The 24715-nt window shown below is 46.1% G+C and overlaps 1 protein-coding gene across 14 annotated transcripts in view; it reads right to left on the reverse strand.

The window, feature by feature from the left end:
* Positions 1-24715, reverse strand: part of LPP (LIM domain containing preferred translocation partner in lipoma) — a 338569-nt gene that overhangs the window by 291851 nt on the left and 22003 nt on the right. For 11 of the 14 annotated variants that reach the window (XM_061452176.1, XM_061452177.1, XM_061452170.1 and 8 more), the window contains exon 1: positions 17304-19838. The gene's annotated coding sequence lies outside the window, so the exon portion shown is untranslated. Of the gene's footprint in view, positions 1-11277; positions 11331-17303; positions 19839-21121; positions 21230-24715 lie in introns of those variants that run through there. The other 3 variants (XM_061452175.1, XM_061452168.1, XM_061452169.1) reach the window with 2 other exon arrangements.

Genomic DNA, 24715 nt, shown 5'->3' on the forward strand with positions numbered 1-24715 from the left:
GGACACACTCAATGCCTGTCTTGTAGGGACAGGCCCAAAACTGGAAACAATATTCAAGGTCAATTACATAAAGAGGGAAGTAAAACCTTACCTTGCCTCATAGCAATTTGTCATGATGGTCAATCTAGAGTGGAAACCCAACCTCCATGTTTCTGTTACTGTTTAACCAGCACCTTGCCCTCTAGAGCAAGGTCCAGTCCCCAAAAGCAAGGATTTGCTGTCACTTCTGTTCCAGCAAATGCTTTTTCATAAAGGAAAGGAACAAGGAGGAGAGAGATGGCAAGGAAAGCCACCAGATCTCCATCAGTGGACCCTACTATGGTCACTGGGCTTCCAGGAACAGGAAACGGATAAGCAGTTGACATTGGGCACCACGGAAATTCATCTTTGCCTTTCCCCTTCAGCCCTGCTCCATCCTTAACAAAAAAAAAAAAAGGCATTTAAGAAAAAAAAAAGAAAGAAAGAAGCAGGGGGGAGTGGAGCACACTAAAGGACTGAAGGTGCCACAATGCTTATGCAAGATGAGAGACAAGCCCTGCCGCAGCACCCACGTGTGGTGAAGGGAACAGGAAGCTTTGCCAGTTGGGGACCTCATGCCATGCAGCTCCGTTTTCTCCTGGGAAATGTGAAATGGGGAGAATGCAAGCATGTTACCAAAGAAGCAGTAGCAGTTGGGTAACACCTCACTAAATGTGAGGCTGGAGGGGTTACACAGCACTGTGGGAAAGCAAAACTCAATCTCAACATCCCCCACTGCCCCAGCAGCCTGTAGGGATGGGCCATTTCAAAAGCCTAGGCTCTGCTGAAAAGCACCAGCCAGGACTCCAGCACCACCTGCTCCCCTGGCCACCAACTCCACAAGGGTTTCCTCACTGCCCAAGAGGCCCATGACCGCTCGCAATGTCACACTGCCCACCCAGAAAGGCAACACTGAAATCTACTCCTGTTTTCCATGAGCTAAGCGAAACAGCTTAAATATTACCCAGCGTTGCCAGCCCTTGTGATGGGTAAATGCTTTCGCGATCAGAGAGACATCTTTATTTAAATGGCATCTGTACGGCAGGTGGAACATCAGCTTTATCACCCAATTCATTTGTGTCAACCCCTTATGCAACCGAGTGCAAGTATGCTCTGTCACTCACCAAGCCTGCTCATACAAAAGGACAATGTGCCAAGCTGGGGCATGGAAGGCAAGCATGCTGACCCCTCTATTAAAATCAGCATCATCCAGCTTTTTATAGAAAACAGCTGATCTCCTAAAGACTCCCTGTTACCATAAAATTAATTGCAAAATATTTAGGGCCAGCCACATGGTACCACCATCCACGTATGTAGTGACTTCAAAATACAAAAAGCTTACAGAAAAGATGCCCAGTGCAGATCACCTTATTTCAGGAAGAACAGGGCTTTTTTCCTCCATGTTTTAGCTTACTCCACCTTCCAAAACAGCCTGAACTAAGAGTCAAAAAAGGCATGTTCATTTTGGAATGAAACAGCATGCATATGAACAGCTCTCATAAGAGCTGTGGCAGAACAACTTGTTCTTCAACAGTTATTCTGAACCACAGCTCAGTAACAAACCCAGAGTACGTCTCCATAAACGAGACACTGTGTTGATCTGACAACCCAGTTAAAGTGGTGGGTAGAAGCTTAAAGCCTTCACAAAAGTATAAGGTCTCACTGACAACTCCCTTGAACTAAGGGCACACTGACCCAGGAAAAATGAGACATTATTCACTTCTTTTCTAGAGACCTGATTCCCAACTTCAAAAACCATCAGTCCAGCCTCAAAGTTGGTAAGTCTGGCTTAAAAACTAACACAATAAAAATTAATGTGTTTAAAGTTTTCCCTTTGTTGGCACTCTAGATAGAAAGCCCTTTTCCCAAAGCTTTCCTACACAACCATGAGACCTAGAAACTTTAGTTTATTTTAAATGAAAAATCAGATATTAAAAGAAATTACAGACTTAAGGGAGTAGGGTTTATAAAAGACTTGATAAAGGGCAGAGCTTACAACAAGATCAAAATCAATAGAAATCACTGAACATCTTGAACACTGAAGGTAAGACATTGAACATCTCAAATTAAAACTCTCGTTTGCTTGTTACTATTACTTGTGATTGCAAGGTCCCAGATCAAGAAGTACTTCAGAAGAATGACCTTTACTCTCACTGCCTTCACGCAGGCTGAAAACTGCCTTCCTGAAGGGAGGCTATTTGTTGAAATATAGTGTTAGTATTTTTCTCCTCTCCTTCAAAATTTCACTTAGCACTACAATCACTAGTTAATGCAATGCCTTTCTGCATGTCCTGTTTCCCTGTCAGGCTCTCAGTATCCAGGTCTTCAGCACTGTGGGAAAATCTTTAGGAAGCAACATTTAAACAAAATAAACTGCAGAAATTTCTCCCTAAAAAAAAAAAAAAATGGTTTTATATAATAGCTTGGTTTAGGCAGGCTTTATATAATAGCTTGTTTTTTAAAACCGTATACTCAGGATCCAGTGCAAATTGGCTTCTTGCTACAGCCACCCTAAAACATGCACTTACTTCCTTTTCAGCAATGTGAATTTGCTCACAGTGGCCAACTCATACCATATCCATGTATTAGATAAATATGCATATATATGTATACATAGAGGCACATGCTGTCTCAGCTGGAGGTAACTATGACCGACACAAGGCTTATTCAGCCAGAAGAAGGGTTACTAAAGTGTTATCTGCACTCAAAGCGGTTTAGTGTTACTGGGCTGAAAGGAAACAGAGAGACATCCTGTTTACTGGCTGTAGAGCCCCAATGGATAAACAAGTGCACCTCAGTTAAAAGTAGAGGGGGAGGGTGGGGGAAGCAGGAGGAGAGACTGTGGATATCAGGATAGTGAAATACTAGCTAAACTGGATGCCTGGCAGCACAACCCAAGGCTGCTGGTCGGCCCCACGTGCTGCGGAGCTGCAGAATGTACAGAATGTGCCACCACGCTGGGGCCGCCAGCTCCACCGATCTCACCACGGCTGGACCCTGCTCATCTTTCACACTGATGCTGGGCTGCTTCCTGGCACCCGGTGACGTGACACCGGAGCTGGTTTTCCACCCCCCCACCCCCGTCTGTTCTCCCAACACACACCCACACTGCCAAAGCTTTCTATGTATGTTGTTTTTCATCTGCCGGCAGGGCCGTGCTGTGGATGCTCAGGAATTTTGCACGGTCATAGCAGTAAGGGCGTTGTACAAGGTCAGGTCTCACTGCAGCCAAGTCTTCTCTGCTAGCAATGCAGGAAAGCTGATAGCCTTCCCTTGGCATCAACTGCCCAGCCACAGGCAGAGGTGGACACTGAGCTGGATGGAGGTGGTCTGAACTGATCCGATGTCCCTGCCATAAGCCCAACTTCCAGCTACAGCAGGGAGGAGACAGCCCCAACACATGTCCCTGCCACTTCTCTCTTGTCAGTAAAACACTGAAGGTCCATCTCCAGGTTCGAGGAAGGTACAGGCTTAATCTCATTTGAATTATCACTTGCATACCCTTGCCTGGCAACAGTAAGTGGGTCCAGGCCAGAACTGCAGGGTGCCAGAAATGGGAGACCTATATGAAAACCCTGCAAACATCCATCTGCTTCTGACATTAACAATGGACTGAAAGTGATAGAAAAACTTGAGGTTTTACTTTGGTACAGATCCAACAGTCCCTGGTACCTTCTGTGAGCATAAACCCACAACACTCTTCTGCTCCTGGACTGCCCCTGAACAGGAAGCAAAAACCCTCTGCCCATTCAACACCTCCCCAGGCAGCAATGTCATGGCACTGGACACTCACTGGGCCAATTCCGTGATGCCACAGGCTGCCTCCAGTCCCTACAGCAAAACCTCCCCCAATACCACCACAATTCTGCAAAGAGCTGGCAGACAAGGACACCTGGGCAGTGTGGACAACACCCTACCAAGCCACAGGCAAACCTGCCAGGCTCAGACAAGTAACAAGCCCCAAAGACACTCTTCCTACCTGGTCAATCTTTCTAAGAAGTGACTTCTTCTAATCCCACTTTATACATATTTGCTGCTCCAGTGATCATTTTTTTCCCTCCTTACCAGTGAAACGGGTGATGGATTCACATCCAAAGCCTACATCCTCACCCAGTTTAGACTACCCTGCTTTCAGTTACAGGACAAGCATCCCACCCCAGCACAAAGAAGAGGATTTGAACATAGCACTGATAACCTCACAGGATAACCTGAAACAAGAGACCCAGGTCAAGGTTTCAGTGTGACTTTTCCCATCTCTGTTGCCTTTTCGGTTTTCACTGCCTTGCCTTCTTTATAAGCCCAAGAACTCTCTGCAACTGAGGTAAAACCCCCAACATGTTCTACAGCCCTTCTGAAAGACTCCACCCGAACCCAGCCCAAAGTATGAGCAATGGAGAATTAGCCCTGCGTGTACAAGCAGAGCTTGCTAGTGATGCCAGAGTTCACCCTTTGAACACTTCCACCATAATGTGGCTGGCACAGGCAGTACTTCACAACCACAACAAAAAAAAACACAGTTCTGCAAGGACGCGCAAAAATGGGACCTGCCCACACTCCAACAGGCCCTGGTGATGAGGCAGCACTGCCAGGTCCTCAGCCGATGAACTGAGAGCCAGGGAACCTGAGAGCTACTCCCAAAAGAAGGTAATTTCTCATTTGTTTCCTATCCTACTCTGTCTCGTGCAACCGAGACTGGTCTGACTCATAACAGGTTTCCACAGGGCATGACACAACAGGTTGACTTGCCTTGAAATAAAACACCAGCACATGAGGTGACTGTGTTTTGGCCAAGAAGCACCCAAATTCAAGACAGCCCTCAGAGGCACAACTCCAAGATCAGTAATTGCTAATGAACATCTTGCTCATCAGCTCCATGTAGTCCTGCAGCCTTTATTTTGCCTTCCTTCCAGCTGGAAAGAAAGTTCATTGAGAATGAAAGCTAGTGACTCGCAGGGAGGAGTGACAGATGCTGCCTGCCTGCATGTGTGAAAAACTCTGACAGGCAGAAATAACACACCTCACATGTCTTATGGTGGCAGCGAAGAAATAAATAATCTAATAGACTACTAAGGCTCATAGTAATAATATTGTGCTCCCTTTTCGGAAGCCACTCCCCATGCCGGATGACATCTGCTATGGTATAGATGTTCATGGAACAGGGAGATATTTTTAAATCTCCCAATGTGGCACAAAACTGTGAGTGCATCAGCCAAAATACCAGCCACCATAGCATTTATATATAGCCTTGCACATACTGTCTATAGATGGGAATGTAGACAGATACATGGTATCTAGCAGCATTACCAACAGACATTCTGCTGCTGGCCTTAAAGTACTTCAGAGAAGAAATTTCCCAGCCAGCAGCCCCATGCATCTCTCCATCGGCTCTTGCTCCTCAAGTATTTTAAGTCCTGCATCTAAATTCACAAGGATCATTGAATTCTGCCCCATGCGTCTCCTCTGTTACAAGGCACTGCAGTGCCAGTGATAGCGTTTCCCCACACCCTGAGTACTCACCTTCTGAACCAGAACCATGGCCCCAAAACTTCCTCCCTCCTTGCTGACACAGGTCCTAAGAAAGGCTGAGATGATCTTCAAGGCAGTCTAATTTACTCAGGGACACTTCCGTCTGACACATGCAAACTCTAGGTATGATTCCTACTGGAGGCAGGAACAAACAGCTGCTCCTAAGTACAGAAAAGGACTTGCAAGCTCAAAACTAGCAATACTTCCCTGTGGAGCACCTGTAACTGCTTACCAGGAACTCTACTGGCACCCAAGTTACTGTAGGGGAAGAAGGAATAAAACTGTTCTGCAAAAAAGTGGCTTCAGATAGTACAATACATTTTCTCACTAGCATCAAACATACATCAGCATTTCAAACAGGACCACAGCCTTCAGAACCAGGTTGATGCTAAAGCTCTTTATACAGTTATCTGCCTAGTAATAATAATCCCAAACAGCACTCCTTGCCTGGCTGTCTGCCAGACCACATGCAGCCTCTCTGCCTTTTTTTTTTCTTTTAGTTTTTTTAAACCTTTTCAGACATGGAAATGGAAATGTTGACTTTAAGAAACACAGCCTTTTCTGTGAAACAGAATGGCACTAGCTGAGACTTCTTTTTTGTTGTTGAGGAAACCATGATTCAGGGGCCAGGGAGGGGAGACAAAGGGGAAAACTCCTGTATTTTGCTCTCACATGTGCTTTATTTTGTCCTCTGACAGGAAACACTGAGAAAGGGTCTGACCTAGTTGCTGTCAGCTGCAATGGAAGTGATTGTATTAGCTCCATCTGCTTAATGTGGGCATTATTCAAGACTGCAAGGACAATGATTTGGAGACAAATCAGAAGTGACTGGTGGGTTCTCGAGGGACAAACAGAACACACTTGTGCACGACACAAGCAATCCACAATAGCGGGATAGTCTCAAGGCTGGAGGGAGGAAGGAAAGAAAGGGAGGGCTGAACATTTCCACCTGTTTTTCTAGGGACAAAAAGATATACAAGGAGAGTGCAGCTTGCTCAAACAGTTCAGAGTTTGCTCCACATTTATTCCAGTATACAGAAGCAACAAAAGACCTGCGCAGAGTGATCCAGCAGCTACAGCTCATGTCAGCTTTCAAAGCCTTACAACTGCAAAGAGTTCAACATGGTTCCTTTATATTCAGAGGAGGGCCTTGACAAAGCAGGCTGGAGGTACCACACTTCGCCATTCACACCTGCTATGGATCCGTCCCCATGCACCACTGAGCCACACATGGGGTAGCTGTACTGAAGCAGGTCCTGCAGGCCATTCTTTATAGCTAGTCCTCTTGTGAAAGTACTATCAAAATAACAAAGAAGCTTCTGACAAGCATGTGGGAATCAGTACAGGGTGAAAAAACTGCTGCAGAAGTACCGCAGAGGCACTTAAGTTGTGTTTAAAAAAAAAAAAAAAAGATTAATTGAAAAAGGGGAAAGGGGGGAAAGTGTATGTTTGCAAGTTCCAGCACAAGCAGAAAGCCACAGGTCACTGGTGTAGCTAACTAGGAGGGCAATGGAGGTGTTTGCTGTGCTCTTCTAAACAAAGCAATGCTGTTTCTGAGCGGGTGCCTGCTATCACTGCTCAGCATAGTGATCTGAAACACCCTTATGCCTCTCTTTTTTTAATCAAATTAATTATACACAAAAGGCATTGTGCCCACAGCAGGCTGCTGGTATATCAATACCAGTAAGACCCTGTGAGGTTTTAATAGGCAAGTCATACCAGCAAAGGTTTTATCACCACCTGTTCTGCCTCCACCTCTGTATCCCATTTTCCAGCAGTTTTCCCTCCGACAACTTCACTGGCTTTCAGCTGAATAGCTGCTCAGAGACAGCAGCCTGCTTGCAGACATAGCATGTACAGCACAAATGGAAGAGCAGACCTTCAGCCCATGCTGCAGCTTATTCCTCTGGGATTAGAGTAAATAACATCTTGATATCTCGTCCAAAGATCTGAGAAATACCAGTGTCTATACCTGTCCCTTTCAACTGCTTTACATTTGTAAACATATGTAGCCATATACATACACAGTGATGCCAAATTATACCCAACCAAAACAAATTACATCAGGCATCGGACCTTCGTGACCCAAATGGGTAAATGTTCCTATGAATTTACCACTTTTATCCCTACACAATCAGGGACGTGGAAGCAAGCCAGGAACAAAGGCAGGCATCGCCCTCTGCAAACACCTAATGAACTAACTGGAAACACTAAGCCCCACACCTTTGGAGACATCCCCCTCCACACCCAAATGGGGCAGGCAGTTAGAGATGAAAAAGACTCTCCAGGAAAGCTCTTCTGTAGAAGCTGATATTTCAGCTATTAAAGAAGTTTCTGTTTAAACAGATATTAATTGCACATGCTCAGGAATTTCTCAGTTTTATCGCTTAAAAAACACCCAAAGCCACTTTGAGCCTTTTTCTTTTTTCTCTCCCTCCTTTATTTGCTCTGTAAACACATTTGTGTGCACCCTGGAACCTATAATGTTCGGGTTTTGTGACAGCAGCTTTGAAGCAGAGCAGCAGCTACTCAGACAGCTCGCTGGGGATGGCAAACCATCCTGGATCCTGCCCCTGCCATCAAGGCACACCACAGTGCAGAACCCCACATTGTCCAGCTCCTTTCAAGACCTTCTCCCAGTGCAGGATGAAGTGGAAGATGTAGTTGGTGCCGTCTGTTCTAGCAGATGACATTACCAGGAGTGCATGCCCATGAACTCGGCCCCGTCCCTTGCAAGTTGAATTTCTCTCACCAAAACCCTACCTATTAGCAGTGGAGTTTATTTATTAAAGCAGCATAGCAAGTTTACCGGCAGATCAAGGTCTCAACTGCAGCAGGTGGAAGATGTGCTATAACCACAAATACTTTGCAGCCTTTTGAAGGCTGCATATCACTGACGTCGGCTCAGTGATATGAGCCCAGTGGTATCTCCCACCCCATTCCCAGGCACGCGTCACTTGCCATGCCATGCAAGAGCAGCAGATGGGTACCACCTGACGGAAAGAGCCCCAGGAGAGCACTCTCCTGTGCACTGATACAATTATGGCTAGCTGCTACAATAGGGCTGCCTAAAACGATGGCCCTGAAGATAGCAGGAAGGACAGGATAAAGGAAGTCAGGAAACTTGGACTAATTCCATACATACACATGCCTACCTACACGCTTATATACATCTGTGCCCATCAGTGTAGCTTTGGACAAGTCCCTTAGCCTCCCTTCCTTACTGATTGGTAAATGAAGGGTAGTATCACTGCCCTAACCATAGTTTAAAACCCAAGGACTGTGTAAACATCACAGGTAAGAAAAAGCCCAGTTTCTCCATGTCCACCCATAACTGTAAATAGCAAAAAACTTCATCCAGGACACACCACTGAAATGTCTTGTCAGCCCAAGGGAGCAATCAATGGCACTATCCCAAAGGGACTGCTGGCAAATATCCCACGATACTTTCTATTATATCCCTTTATACTGCCTTATGCCTTGCACATCCATTGGCCTTCCTCCCAAACCACTGGCCTTCCTCCCAAAGAGGAAGGCTGGGAGTGACTCCTATCATCAAACAGGTCTGCTTCTTCAGTGACATGAAGTTACCTGACAGCAGCCAGGAATCTCTTCCCCCTCTGAAAACAGGTCATCTCCACCAAGTTCAACTTCAGTCCACCCAGAATGTAAGGTCTGAACCAAAACTGAGACACCTTTTTGCTGGGCTGGCTATGCCACCAACCTGCACACACAAAGAGACATCACCACTAGGGCTAGTAAGCATCTGCAACACCTCAAAGGAGGGGGGAGTGGGAGAGGAGAGTCATTTTTGGCAATGAAAATGTAATGGAACATTCTGTATTGATCTATTGTGGAATGAGTCATTTTTAGAGTGACTCGCCTCCTCTTCCCCTTGTTTCCCCACCCTCAAATTACAGACTGCAAGAAATGAGCCGAGATAATGGGCAATTTCAGATGTTCTAAACTCAGGCTCTTCTCCTGCTGGAACAGTATGCCATGACAGTAGATGGACTGAGCTCAGGAAATGTCCTTCATTTTCACATGCCTTTTACTGGCTACAAAAGAGTTGTGTCTAACTAACAGACAATTAGGAAAGGACTAGAAGGATGAGGGACTACTTTGGAGAGTAAATGAGTAATCGGAAGAAAGATCTGGAAAGCATCAACAGTGAAAGGAGACCCAGAAGAACTGATTGGGATCAGATATGAGCCCCCATAAAAAATAAGCAAACTGGAGGGGGATCAGACTGGGGAGAGAAAAGGTCTGGGTGAAGCTACCACTGCTGCTTCAGGAGAACTCTGTGGACTTTCCAGTCTACAGGCACTTGCCAGCGTATAAATACCAAACATCAAGGATAAATACTTCCAAAGAGATGAGGGAAAAACCAAACCAAAACAAAAAAAGCAATACAGAGAAGGGGAAATATAGCTGGCAACAGTAAATTCTCCCTTCATTCCTTCAGTCCTTGAGGATGAAACAAAGCCTCTCAGGAAGCTGTGGAAGTCCAAGTATCTCTTTAAGAAACTGAAAGATGCATATATAGGAACTAAATGACCAGTGAGTTTTCCAGCTCAGTTCCATGGAAGTTAGTGTAAAGATTTTTTTACTGGGGGATGGGTATGGCAAAACATAAACAACTGATTCCACCCATATCCCATCAGATGTCACTGAAGCGCAACCTGCTGCACTCAAAAACCTACCCATGTGATGTATATCAATATTAAATATATACCTGTGTATACACACACAAGTCAATCCCTGATTTACTGTGTAAGTCTCTAGAAGACCCACTTTGATGGCATTAAGCGGAAAGTGGCAAGTTACTTATGCACTTGCCTATTAAAGTTTAGCAATAGCGCACACACAGGATTGCATAAAGCATAACCACCCAGCACCCCACCAGCCACACGGAAGATCTGAGCCCCTCCAAAAGCTCTTCCAGTGCTGGACTTCAGCTAGGATCAATATTCTCCATTCAGAGGAGAAACTGGTACTTCATACACTGGGAGGTGACTCATCATAGTAGCTGAGTTACAACATAGCGTTAAGGTCATCTCTACTCTCATCTACAGCATCCCACAGTATCCCCTCCCACAGATGACTTGCTGCTCTTTTTTTCCCTCCTACTTCTTTTCTCAATTTCTACTCTCCTCTTCAACCTCCCTTCCTTTCAGGTCTTCTCACCTTCTTCCATACCCAATTACCTTCCTCTGTCTATCTGCTCCTTAAAAACCCTTCTCATAACCAGCAACTCCCATCTCAGAAGTCCTTTTCTTCTAGGAATCTGCTTTATCTGGAGTTTAATCTCCAGCCATTACCCATGCCCTTCCTCCCCCAGCCCTCAAGAGCATATCTGTCTGCCTTGAATTGCAAACTCGTTAGGAAAAGGATTGTCTTCTTCCCCACTTGAAAAGCACAACATACATTTACAGGGCAGGTAAATGACAAATAAGCGGTCTCTGTGTTACCAGCGTGGGCTCCCTCCACCAAGCTCCCTTGGTGTTTCTCTTCCCTCTGCTGCAAACTAATCTACCCATAAAACTTTTTCTTCCTTCTCTCTCAGTTACAAGGTTATCACGGATATTCATCAGCGTTGGTTCAAAAACAGTTAAAGGAGGTGGGGAAACCAAGGGCATTTCCCAACCCTGGTCTCCCATAAGCTGAAACCCCAAGATGTAGAGAAATTTGTGAGAACACCACAAGGGGAGAACATGGACAGACATTACTCACTGGGATTATTTCAAATGCTGCATGCCTCATTTCTATTCAGTTTTCAGTGGGTTTCTGGGCAAGCAAACACACACAGCTGTTCGCTGGGTGAGCATCTACAACAGCTTCCACCAGCTGAGTGTGCATCTGCCATTGGAAGAAGGTTGGAAAAAAGGCAAGTGGGCTGTTGAAATAGAAAAGCGGGGTAAGAAAAAGTCACCCACAACACACAGAGCATCAAGAGGTGACTAAGAGGCAGCCCATGCTCCAAAGACAAAAAAAACCAACAGGGAATCCACCCCCCCACCATCCATATCAGAGCTGAGCCAATGCATCAAACCTGCTGGTTGCCCATATGCAAGGGGGGATTTGCATAGCAGGAGTAGCAGTTCTCGGGGATCAATGTGATTAAAAATGCTCATTCAAACAAAGAGGGCAAGAGTCCTTGCTAGACAGTTCACAGAGTTGACCCTATCAGCTAGTTTCTTATCTCAGGAGAACCTGAGTTGTCTGGGGTTTCCCAACAGCTCAAGTTGCTGCTCTCTGCCCCCCTGCATTCCTCCACCATGTGAACTTCACCCCCCACCTCCCCCTACACACCAGCCCCTCACCTACATGAAGACACTGCCTCTGTCACCTGGAAACACCCATCTCCAGTGCTTTCTCAGCTTTCATGAATTCTTCCCTGGGAACATGCTCAAAAGCTTCGTCCTTCTCCCCTAAAGTCTTAACAACCTCTACGAGATTATCTGATGTAGCTTTCTTACACTTATACATCTCAGTGGAGAATTAGCTGATAACTAACAAAGCACTGCAGGTAGCACATACATCAGAAAGTATAAGTGAGAACACCATGACGCTATGAGAAACCTTATCCAGACCCTTAGGAAAAAGTAGGTTTTGTTACCGGTTTCATCTGAACTCACCAGCTATCCTCAGACTACACAGCAAACAGGAATACCTTTAAGTAAATGATTGGGGGTGGGGGGGAACATTCCAACCATGCTGTGACTAGAGACAGTCACCCAGTCAGAAACAAGACAGGCACAATGAAAATCCAGAACAAAAGTTGAGGATAAAGCAATAGCCTAGAAAACAACAGGAGATCGGGTAAGACCAATCAAACCAACAAGTATCCCCTCCTACACACTGAATGCACTTTTCTGCATAGCAGCATTTCACAAGATAGAGATTGAAGAGCTGCTGCTTAACGCTGCCCCTGGAGAGTTGCCCAGAAGTTTTTACATTGCTTAGCACCCTGTGCATAAAAGGGCAGCAGTGGTGACACTCCTGGTGAACTCCTGCTGGCCAAGCTGTCTGGCAGGTATAGCTAAAAAAGCCATTTTTGGAAAATAGTGCCTTTTTATAGCTTATCTCAGTGCTGACAGCTGCCTCATGTCTCTAGAAATAGCAGGATGTAACAGCCATGTTTGCAGGGACAGATTTTAAAGGTTCCATCTTCTAAGAAACAACCTACACATCCAGAAACAGAAGGCCAGATTTGTTTTGATACTGGAACCCCCTTCCATATGCTAAGCATGCCCACGGATTTGCAAAAACCTTGCTCTGAAAATGGGATGTTCATTCAGCAACAGGCAACAAGTAACTTGCGTCTGCCTTCCTATAGAGTCTGTTCCCAGCATAACCGGCAGCAAAATAGCACACAATTAGGCTGATACTGCCTTTTGCCGAAAATCATTGGCATTTTCTAAGAAAAACAGTGGTGGAGGAGAGCATTAAACACTGGGAAAACAAGTAAAAATACCCTGCAGCTTCAGCTGATCAACATCTCTCCGTTGTTCCTCTTCAGCTGGAGTGAGACAGAGATCCCAAAGCATTGTTATGAATCATTCGAGGTGACAGAGACACAAGCCACAGGCTGTGTTCCAGGTCAGTCCCACTGCTACAAACCCCAACCACATGAGCCTGGAGGAGCCTCTCCAACCACCCTGCCTCCATCGTGTTCATGAGTATGACAGGGATAATGTTATTTTCCTGCCTTTTAGCAATAACAAGCTTTTTTAGGTAAAAAGAGCCCAACTCCCAAGAATTTAGCACTGGAAGAGATAATGCTAAGGATGTAAATGGCTTAGATTGTAACAGGACCTTGCAAATTTTCCACAGTACCACCTTTTACCAGCAACAGTTGGACCAATTGTCTGCAGCATCTTCCTCATTACGAGACCTTTTTTTATTTTTTAACTGAATGAAGGGGTACTAAAGACAACGACCTGCTGTGAAATGACCAAAATTCCCATGCAAACAACCCATTAGCAGTGTTCAAATGCAATTTAAATTACTAGTTGCTAAAGTGCCCCTCAATTTCATGGTAAGTTTCCAAGGAAAATTACATGCTATGTACTATTTAATTGATTGTTTTCTACTTCTTAACATCCATTTATTCTCTCCTCCTGTCTTTTCCTTAATTTCAAGGGATGGTAATGACTTTTTGGGGAGGAAAGGGGAACAACTAATGGAGTTGGAGAGGGATTTACCTGAAGAACAAGGATGTAGGAGGGAAGTGACTGCCAAAATCAGGCAGCTTCACTGGAACTTGTCCTTGTGATATTTTTCACAGCAGGGGTGTGAGACAGCACAGCACAAGGACTCTTTCCTCCCCACCACAGGCAGCCCGGCTTTCAAAAGCTGATGTTTCTTTAAAACGAAGTCAAGCAATAAGCACAGTTAACTATTAGAAGACAGCAGTAAAGAAACAAGAGCAACTTCTTTCCTCCTCCTGGGCACGCTAGTCCTTGAACCGACACACTCACTGGAGACAAACAAGTTTCTCTCATTTGGGAGATCTCATCCCAAATGCAAATACCTAGTTCTCAGGGGCAAACTCCCCCGTAAGTTGACTGAAGAATTAGTCTGCAAGTGAGACCTCCTGCTGCTTGCAACAGCTGGTACAGGAGAATGTGTATTATAAAGCTAATAACAACAGACCTGTCTTAAAAGCCTACACTCTATTCAGATCCGAGGAAGAAGCAGCAGTACAATTAGGTGAGGTACCATCTGGAAAGGATGGTGATACATGTTGGGATCATGTCACACACTAGCAACATCTATCAACTTTATGAAATACCCAATACAACTTTGTTTTCCTTTAAGCAACAGACTCAGAAATATTTTGTGTTCAGAGAAGTATGACTTTATTAGAGTAAGAGAGATGGGTTTAACAGCACCACTTGGCTTGAGGCTGTGAAGTGCGCACCTGTCTGTGGGAGCTGAGCATGAACAGTCGTATGGAACCAAAAGATTTGCACTTTTCCCAAGTTTGCCACATGGTGCCTCAGTTTCCACGCCTGCACACCAGGATAATAAAGCTTTCCCCAGCCTGTGGGCACGGTTTAGCGTTTAAAGGGTCTGAAAGCTTTGCCTACAGAAATAGGAAGTATCAGATGTCTAGAGCCATCTAAGCTCACAACCTTGTCTCGCCTTCATCCCTTCCATGCCTCTGTGCGCTGCACATAACTGCATCAGCTTCTCTTACAGGCTGCAGGGCATGTACACCCAGCCCTCAAGTGAATTCCTGAAAGCACCAGAGACACACAGTGACAGTGCCACCAATTTGCCACATCCCGTACAGTGCCAGCCTTGGATCAATTGGTGCAACAGCTGGGATGAAGGATGGGCTGAGAACCAATCCTCCTTACATGGAAGCTAAAGCAAATCCTCTGTATTTAATACATCATTAGAAGTAATTGAGAGTAGCTTAAAAAAGGAAGGCATGGAGCACACCTGAGGTCCAGTGCCATGGAAGGTTTCTCAGACTTGAGCATTTACCAGGTGCCAGGCTGCAGGAGGGAAAAATCTTTAGATAGCTGTATTAATTTACAGGTCAGCCCTTAATGGCTGTGTTCCTGGAGCAGAAGAAAATACACTGTGAACCCTGGTTAGCATCAGTGATCATCACTGGATCTGCCCAGGTCCTCGAGAAATACCAGATGGAAAGCCTTGGCAGCCTGCAGTCCCAGCCGTGGACATCCTCCATCCTCCAACAGCCCTCCCAGCCCTGCCTGCACCCATTGAGGGGACACATAGGCAGCACGTGGGAGCTCATCCTTCACAGTCCATTCAGCTCTCAAGTCACGTCCTTGCAGCAATGAGATGTTGCACAGAGAAAGACCGGCACGTGAAGATTAATGGCCCCAGTGTGCTTCCCCGGGCATGCCAGATGAGCACTGCCCAGAGCCCTGTGTTACAGCACTCAGGCACTGCTCATCCTTGTCTTCCAACAGTCTGTCCTGGCAGGCAGGAAAGAGGGAAAACTGAAAGGGGAACAGAACATCACCATTTCCAGTCCCACCATGCTGCCTCCGAAACACCAAGCTCAGCCACAAGCAGCTGGCGAAGCCTGGATGCACCACATCCATGCACCACCAGAAGCAGGGGCTGATCCAGGGCTCAACCAAGCACGGGAAGTGCTGCGCAAGGACAAGGTATCGCCGTCCTGTGGGGCCATGTGTACACACACAAAAGCAAAGCTCAGCACACAAGGAGTGACACAGATTGCCAGCTCACTGCCTGTTACAGCTTGGCACCACCACACATGACACAGAATGGGCTGCTCCCTGGCAAGTCGCTGGGCTGAGGCTTCAGGTGTTGCAACATCTCCGTATGTCTCCCCAGCATCCTGTTTTCCAGCCCATCACCTTCACTGTCTGTTCAGGCCATATACTCTTTAGGACAGCAGCTCTTTCCTTTGCGCCAGTATCAAGCCCATTCCAGTGGGGCCCTGATCCCAAAAGCTGCAGTAATCTGAGTAGCTTGTTGAAACGGCAAGGATTAAAACGCAGCTAAAGCCTACAAGCTCCCAACATGTCCCACCTGCAGGAACAGGCTCCAGCAGTCCCTTCATCATCTTTTGGGGCCCAGTACTTTTCAGCTCACACCCCATCCTTGTGCAAACTAAGACAAGTATCTATCCCTGCCCAGAACAATTAAGCCAGTTTTGCTCCTCAAGGAGCTGCTGCAAATTCACATCTCTGGAAAATCAAACCTCAAACCAAGTATTAATCCCTGTTTAAAAGGGCAAAAGAAAAACAACAAAAGATTTAACTAACAAAGGTCTTAAATTTAAAACAAGGAGAGTATGATAACAGGTTTGAATCAGACTAAAAATACAAGTTAGTTGAGAAGATACAAGTATAACCAGCAATAGGAACTATAAAGCATTTTTCATCAACACCCCTTCCCAAGTAAAAGGACAAAGTGCAGTACTTTCTGTCCGAGCCACAGGACTGGCTGCTGTGCACCCCCTTGAGCAGTGTTAAAAGCACTCTACATGTTACATGCTCCAAATGACAAGAGGAATGTGGGATGGTGGATCTCCACTCCAGATTCCCCAGTCTGGTTTTAGCTGCCATGAATAAAACAGGAAGCAGAGAATCTTCCAGGTTCCCCCGACACCCCTGACTGCCTGGATAAGCTGCAGTTTCCTTTCAGGAAAAAGAAAGGAAAGGAGGGGGGGGGGAAATAAGAGAAGCAGCCAGCTGCAATACTAGAGAGATTAAAAACTTCACACTAAGGAAAAATAACGAGTAACAGGAAAAAAGACCCTGAACCTTCATCCAGTTACAGCAGCTAAACTGCTTCAGGTCCCTAACAAAACAGTTAAATATTAACATTTGAGAGAAATATATCTATGCATTATGCAGCCTTTTCAACACACACTCTGGCTTAAGAGACAGAAGCCATATTTAACCTATATTTCACTTGCTGACCATACGCATATATACTCATTTAACTCTACACTGCTCTGCTGCCTTGCTGCATAAACCACTGAAAATAAAAGAAAGAGCATGACTGAATGAGAGCTGGCTTAAATTATCTTTACACCTAGGCCTGAAGAAACATTTTGCCTTTGAGATCAATCCACTAAACCAACTTTCCCTGCTACAGAAGGTTTCATAGGGTCCCTTGATGTTGACTGGAGATTCACATGCCTACCTCCACCCTCAATGCACACACTTCAATGCAATCCATCTGGCTAAACAAAACAAAAAATCCCAAGCTGCTTGCTAAAGCAGCAATGATGCACTTACCAGCATCCAGGCAAGCTCCTTCGCTAACACACTTCCCTCCTGAGCAGATCAAATTTGGAACAAGGTCCAGGAGCAGGAGAGAACTAAGAACTGACCACAACAAGCTTCCAAAACAAGAAAGGGCGGGGGGGTATGGGGGGGGAGAACCTTACTACAGGAATTCAAATCCTGCTTCCACCAGACCCTGAGTCACCTCCCCTCCCTTGCAATAGATCAGAGCAATGGGTAAACATTTCCAAATATGGAGATCAAAACTCCAAAGGATGTCAAAAAAAATCATCCTTCTCTCCCTGGCTTTGGCACAGGGAGGACTTGCCCCTCTGGAGCCTGAGCTGAGCACATCGCTGTTACTGACCTACACACAGCCTGGACATGGGACTACATGTCACCTTCTTCACCTGTGCGTTGGAGGCTCCTGGATCTATGGGTGACACTGCATCTCTGTCTCATCCATGGGATGCCCGGTGACATGCAACAGGGGCAGCTCCAGGAGATATCACCCCTTGCCCACCACAAACCATCCTTTCATCCCTCACTCATCCACAGAAAACCTCCTAGAACTATTTTTTGGAGTACCCTTTGAAGGCACACAGGCACATTCAGGCTGTGTTTATCATGATACCAGCTTGGCAGCAGAGAGGGCAAGGCTCAGCCGTCAGTGCCACTGGAGAGGTCCTCGATCTCTGCTGGGACACACAACACAGCATCCCATGGCAGGCAGGAACAGGAGAGCACTCAGCCTCCCCATCCCTAGGAGAGGGGCTTGATGGTCAATGCTTAAGCCCATACGGGAAATTTAGGAGGCAGAACAGTTAAGCTCAGAGGGCACAACTGTCCCTGCAGAGCCTGCCTGCGCACAGAAGCAATATATCTATGCCACCACTCCCGACCTGCAGGCAGCAGGAAGGTGACTGCTATGCCTGCCAGCATGAGATGACAGCCTCCTCGTAGCTGAAGCCATGGCTCCAGGAGCAGGCAGCCTCTCAGGAATGTGCAAATCAGGACATTTTCAAGGGGAACAGGCTGCTGAGGCGATCCAACCAGACCAGAGTGATTCCCCAGCACCACCCACAAGATGCTATTGAATTTATAGGGAAGGAATTCCAGAGCTGACTCTGCCCATGTATGGCCAAAACAAACTGTAAAAAAGCAACATTATAGTACATCTGGCTTTCGCTGGTACTGAAGCACAGGCTTTGGGAGGAGCCAAAATCCTCCAGTGATAGAGGCTGTACAATTACATCCAGTGACTACGCAGAGGTCAGCGGCCCATGGCAGCATCAGTTTAGCACCCAGTATCACAGGTGATAGACAAACATGTAAATGCTTGCTTTAGAAGAAGAAAATAACCCACCAAATATAAACAAACAAAACCCCCACACTTTTATGCTTTTTAGAATAAGAACCACATTTAACTTTGTGATCCATCATTATCACTGTAAAAAACAAACCTTGCCAGGAAGCACCAGCACATGTCCATTGCACTGACAGTTAAAAAGGTGGTTATAAAAGCTTTAAAGAGCAAACAGCCCAGGTGGCACTAAGTGGTACACCAGGACAACATCAATGCAATGGAGGCTGGGACCAGCTCTCAGTGGGCAGTTAATCAGTTATTTTTCTAAAAACCCACTAAAACCTCCCTTGGAGCCATGTACCCCAAACTGCCTGCAGGGCTACCAGATGCATTCTCTGTGGTCAGAAATGGGAGATATTCTAAGCACTGTAGTCACCCTGGTAGAAGATGCTCCAACACCAAGGTAAGAAGGGTCAGGTAGGTGCAGGTTTTACAAACTCCGACTCAGCTTTCCAGCCCCTTGCAGAAAAAAATTACCAAGGTATTGCTTGGTAATTTGCAAGGACAAACAGCGGGATGAAACAGGGAATAATGCAAGTCAAGAGAGGGAACTAAAACATGGAGGACAAACACCTAGAACAGCAGAAACCCAATCCTAGGCATGCACCAGCCCTTACTACTCTGAGGTTCTGCAGTATGAACAGATCAAGCTTCTCCTTAACAGTTAAATGCCACTACCTTGCCTGCCCTGCCAGCATGGGAAATATTAGCTGTGTCAGCTTGAGAGGCAAAGGGCTTACCAAACAGGAGAGGAATGCAGGCTGCAGTGGCATATGCAGTGGGGATGTGAAAACTAAACCCAGCGGAACGTGTGCGGATCTCAATGCTTCTGCCTTTGCACAGGGGTCAGGCAGGATACGTTTTACAGCTCTTGGGGTTGAAACCTGGGAATAATGTCTTTGTAACCTTAGAGGGACTCCTGTGCCAGAAACTAATGTAGTTGCTAGAGCGGCTGGGAGCTCAGGGGCCTGAGCACATGAGGACAAGCCATTTCTCAGCTCCTGGCAGACAGCCCAGCACTGCTTTTGAATAAGTGCACGTTGTACCCATCAGGCAGGGAAGCATGTGTCTCCTCTGAGCAGCATTTGGTGATGGGAGACCCTTAACACAGCTATTTCCCCAGCTTCATGTTCCCCAAGAAAGCATTAAGATCTCCCCTCAGTTTCCAAGCTGAAATGCCATTATACGGCTAAGCATGACCTGGCATTCAATGCCTCTCGTTTAAAGCACCTTCTACCCCAAATGACACAGAGGAAAGAAACCAGAGGGATAGACACATCCGTGTCCAGCCACATGCAGCCTAATCAGGAGCTCCCTGCTACATGGCATGACAAGTCCCTGTCCTTGCCACAGTCCTCACCTGGGAATGTAAAAACCTGGGGGCCTAGGAATCCTAGTCAAGCCTCCTGCAGAGCACTACAGATTGTTATCAATCAGGCACCAGCTCAGGCTTGGCTAATTCCACTTAAATGACATTATATAAGCAGGGTGACTGAGAATATTTGATTCATAAAAATGTCTTGAAGGGGCAGAAAGCACTACCTGCATGGCATACAGAATAGAGAGACCGCTGCAGTATCACAGGAACACAGACCATGTAATGCAGACAGTGAGGACCAGGGATGCTCATATGCACGCATGCACAACTACACACACATATGCCTCCTCCCCCGGTGTACACAGGAGCAGACTTGGGACTTGCAAGCTGAAGTCCTATGCAGCCAAAAGTTAACACAAATGTTTGTGACAGTTCCAATTTGCAGGCAAAGACAAAAACCGGGTGCAGAGAAATAAATATAGAAAGAAGTCAGGCAGGCAAAGCAGGTGCTGGCTTGCAAAATCTTGGCCAGAAAGGCTCCCCAGGAGGTTGAATCTGGTAGTTTTGCAACAGCTCCTCAGCAATACAGAAGAGACAGAAAAAGAAAAAAAAAAGAAAAAGAAAAAAAGAGAAAATGAATGCATATGCATTCTTTTATCGCCATATATAGTATATACAGACATTTGGTACATACACCCCCAAGCTCTCATATGCCACCATATAATATATACTGTATATGCACATCTTTGTTTCCATGTGCCTAGATTTGTACAGCGTGTGTGTGTATATATATATATAAAATGTATGTACGTGCATGTGATTACTCCCCAGATCACCTACCCATGTGTGGTACCACACGTCACTCGACAGAGCATGTCTAAAGCCTCAGCACCACAGTCTGGGGTGACTTCTGAAGACTTGCAGCTTCTCGCTGCTCAGCTATCCCCCAACAAAGCCTGTAGGTGCAAGCATCACCCAAGAACCACCAGTTTGTCTTGTATTTTCCAGTGATCCCAATCCACCCAGACCCCTCCACCCTCACTTAGGAGAGGACTTTTCATTTTGGCAGAGAACCATGAACAAGGTGCCACCACCAGAAAAGCCACAGATCCTTCTGGGAAGTTGCCCCTCACACCTGTGAAACACATTTACGTACCGGTTCTCACGCCTTGCTGGTGGGATGAACTCAGAGCAGGGCTTTTGGAGACATGCAGGGCTCCACAGGAGTCACGACGATGGGTTTCTTTCCCAGCCCTGCAAAGAGAGAGATACCCATGTGATGCACACTGGATGGGCCTCCTGACGGCTTGTCTCCAGAACTTGCAGTTTAACCCACACAGCTTCTGGGCATTGCAGCATTTTCCTCTCCAACTTTCTTATACAGAAGCCTCCATACTCCTGAAGTCCTTGCACTCACCAAAAGCAAGCATCACCACCTCAATCTGGGCCAACAACCAGCACCAGATATCACAGCCCAGCCAACAACTTGCATTTCATCAAGCCCATCCCTCCTTTACTGATCTTAAAGCCCCTGAGAATGAAGAAATAAAAGGAAATGTAAAATGAGGCTTAAAACAAGAGAGCACGGTGAATCCATTGCTCATCTCTGACCTTGGGCACAGAGAGGGAGCTAGGAGGCATCGTTTAATTCATTTTGCGGGTTTACCACTACACCACAATCCAGTTCACCAGCACTACACTTCAGCATAGCCTTTTCTCTGAGGAACTCTGCCCTATTTCCATTGGGGACTGTCACACTCTTTCCTGTAGCTGCAAAGCAGGCATGACCCTTTCCTGAAGTGACTGACTTGGTGTTGTTTTTCCCCTCTGCAGAAGATGAAGGTAGAGCAGAGGGGACAGTCACGCCATGCAACTGCTGTCTTTGCGCATGGCATGCTACCGAGATAGGCAGCATCTGAATCACACACTCCTTCCTGCCCCTGCTGGCCCACGGCTAGCATTCCGTCCCAGCCACTTCCTGGTCACTCTGACAGCCCTATCTCTGCTCATGACAGGCACAGGCTTGCCTTGTCATCACCACTAAGCAGAGAAAGTAACTGCTGTTTGCTGCTGTAATGATGGAAATGGGTCAGTTCAAACTTGTGTATACTGCGCCTGGGCTGCTCATGAGCATGTATGTGAGCCCACAGAACCAACATGCAGCAAAATGCAGAATGCTGGTGGCTCAGCTCACAGTCCAGATCCCTCCTCTTTGTCACACCCTGAGGTGGCGGCTTCCTGCCCCTGCCAGCATCACTTGCCCCCCACACCATGCCTGATGCTACAGTAGCCAGGACAGAAGGAGGGCTCTCACCTCTCCCAAGCAGTGGTAGATCTCCTTTGCACCAACACTGTATGAGCAGAATGAGGTCCACCCTGACCCAGGCAGCACTTTCCCAGCTCAGTCCCATGGTTCCTGTGATAGCACCTAGCCCTGATTCCTCACAGGGCTGGGCAGGTATAAAAGTTCCCACACATCAATGCTTCCCTCAGGTGTGATAAGGACAAATTCAACCAGAGATTACAATGGCCTCTCCTGTTCACTGCAAGCTTGGGATAAAGATGAGTAACTGTGGGGTTTTATTGCTGGTGAACTCAGCCAAAGAACAATTTCTCTCCATTCGTCAAAGAGGAGACAAGTACAAGCAAATATTATGGTTGTGCATGTTTACTTTTCATTTTAAATTGATGTAGAGTTATATACAATTTAGATCCTTAAGGCTCCTGGCAAAATGCCCTTCAGTCTTATCTGCAAAGGCAGAAGACAAAAACATTCCCCTCTGGTTCCAACACCATTTCAATTCAACTCACAACATCAACGCCAGGACCTCCAGGTAAGACAGCAATTCTTGGGACTCAAACCGTGTTTACAAGATCTTGGCTTAGGCTTGTCTTTCACCAGGTTCAACTCACAGAACGTTTACAAGATCAGTTACAGGACCTGGCAGACTTGGCTAGTTGAACCGCATCTTCCTGGCTTCACTTTCCACATCCCTGTCCCCATCACCTTGTGACTGGGGTTTCTGCAGCAAGTCAACCAGGACCCCACATGTCCTCCTTGAGCACTCAGCTTTAGCCTGCTGTGAAACCACCCACCTCAGCAGCAAGCGGTGCCCAGCATGGTCCCAGATGGGCAGCAACCCCCTGATGCCCAAGCAATGCACTCCTTCCCAGCCACACATTCACAGCTGGGCAGGACAGGGACAGCCTGTCTGGTCACAGCAATATCCACCTCAACTGGTCTATCAAACCACTCTATTTACAACCCTGTATCTTTTTCAGAAGGCTGCAAAAGTCAGTCTGTGTCTTTAAGAGCAGAAATCCCCAGAAGACACATGTAGAGGACAGACCCAAGGTACCAGAAGAGCTGCTCTTCATAAGCTCATTATGATGAGCTGCTGCTCATCATAAGCCATCAAGCCATGATGCCACCACCAAATCAGACTTCTTCAAGACATAATCTCAACAAGCATTTCCCATTGGAGAACATTTCTTGAGATTTAGACCCCCCAAACCTCAAGATCAGCAGAGCTCCTCTCTCAAAAGTCACTCATCTCAGTTGCCTGTACACATCCCTCAACAAGCAGCACCTGAGAGCCTCACACCAGAGAGCTACACAGAGGATTAGAACAGTGATACTTGAACCGCACCAGCTCTGCTGAGCAAGCAGGCAAAAGATACAGATCTTGAGAGACAACAGCAAGTCCCAGAAAAGGGTCTGTCCCTCAGAGTCATGTTCATTCCTGCTCTGGCTCAGGTAGGGAAAGATACACGAGTGCACAGTACAGGTATACCCAAATCACTGCCATCAACTCCAGCGTTAAGTCTTTCCCCCACTGGAGTCCCCAGAGAAATACACGCAGACTGTCCCTAAGCAGTCACACCTCTGGGTTTCATACATCCCCCAAGAACCCTTATGGGGAATATTCAGGTGCTTTTACAACAGAAATAGTAACAGCAGGCATGTTTTTAGCTCTACAGAACTGAGGTCCTCCTAGTTTAGAGCCACCACAACAGATGCTTAGTAGTCTGTGCACAGCTAATTCTGATCTTCATCTTGCAACAAGAAATCCCAGCTTTCTATCACAGTCCTGCAGGAGAATTGCAGGAAAGTCTCTTTGGTAACACAGCTTTACACTGCCAAGCTCCTGTCTGGCATAACTCAATATGACTCTTGTGCCTTCCAATCACCAGCTACAGCAGCCAAGACTTCTGAGCCCGTATACACACCTATGTGTAGACATCTGCATCTTCATTTTTATGCCTAGCACAATACAGACCACTTATTTTAATGCACCATTTCAACAGGCAATTTATCATTTACAAGTAATTTAAAGCAAGTGTCCAAACAGCAGGAATCAGCTATCACAGTCAAAGCATTAAGTAAATTCTCAGAACAAAGTACCAGAACCAGAATTTACTGAAAGAGTACATCTTTCACAGAAGATTTTCTACATTTATTTCCTCCAACTAGTTTAATTTAATACACAGATCACAAAAAGCTGAGAAAGTGATCAGAAGTTAAAAATGCCATCCCAAGCTGAAAGGTATATAAGATGAGAGACTGAGAGCTACAAACTCTAAAATCCTTAAAGACATGGCAATCAGAAACAATCTGTTTATTCATTGGCTGATAATACTGACCCTGTATTACCAACAGTATTTAACAAACAACTAGAGTATGGAAAACAAAGTTTCCTGCTTACAGATTTAAATCTAAACGCAGTAGTTTAACATACC

Source organism: Pezoporus flaviventris, unplaced genomic scaffold, assembly GCF_033815535.1.
Source record: "Pezoporus flaviventris isolate CSIRO_AGI_PZ_B2104156 unplaced genomic scaffold, CSIRO_AGI_Pfla_v1 ptg000013l, whole genome shotgun sequence".
In the NCBI taxonomy this organism is placed as follows: Eukaryota; Metazoa; Chordata; class Aves; order Psittaciformes; family Psittacidae; genus Pezoporus; species Pezoporus flaviventris.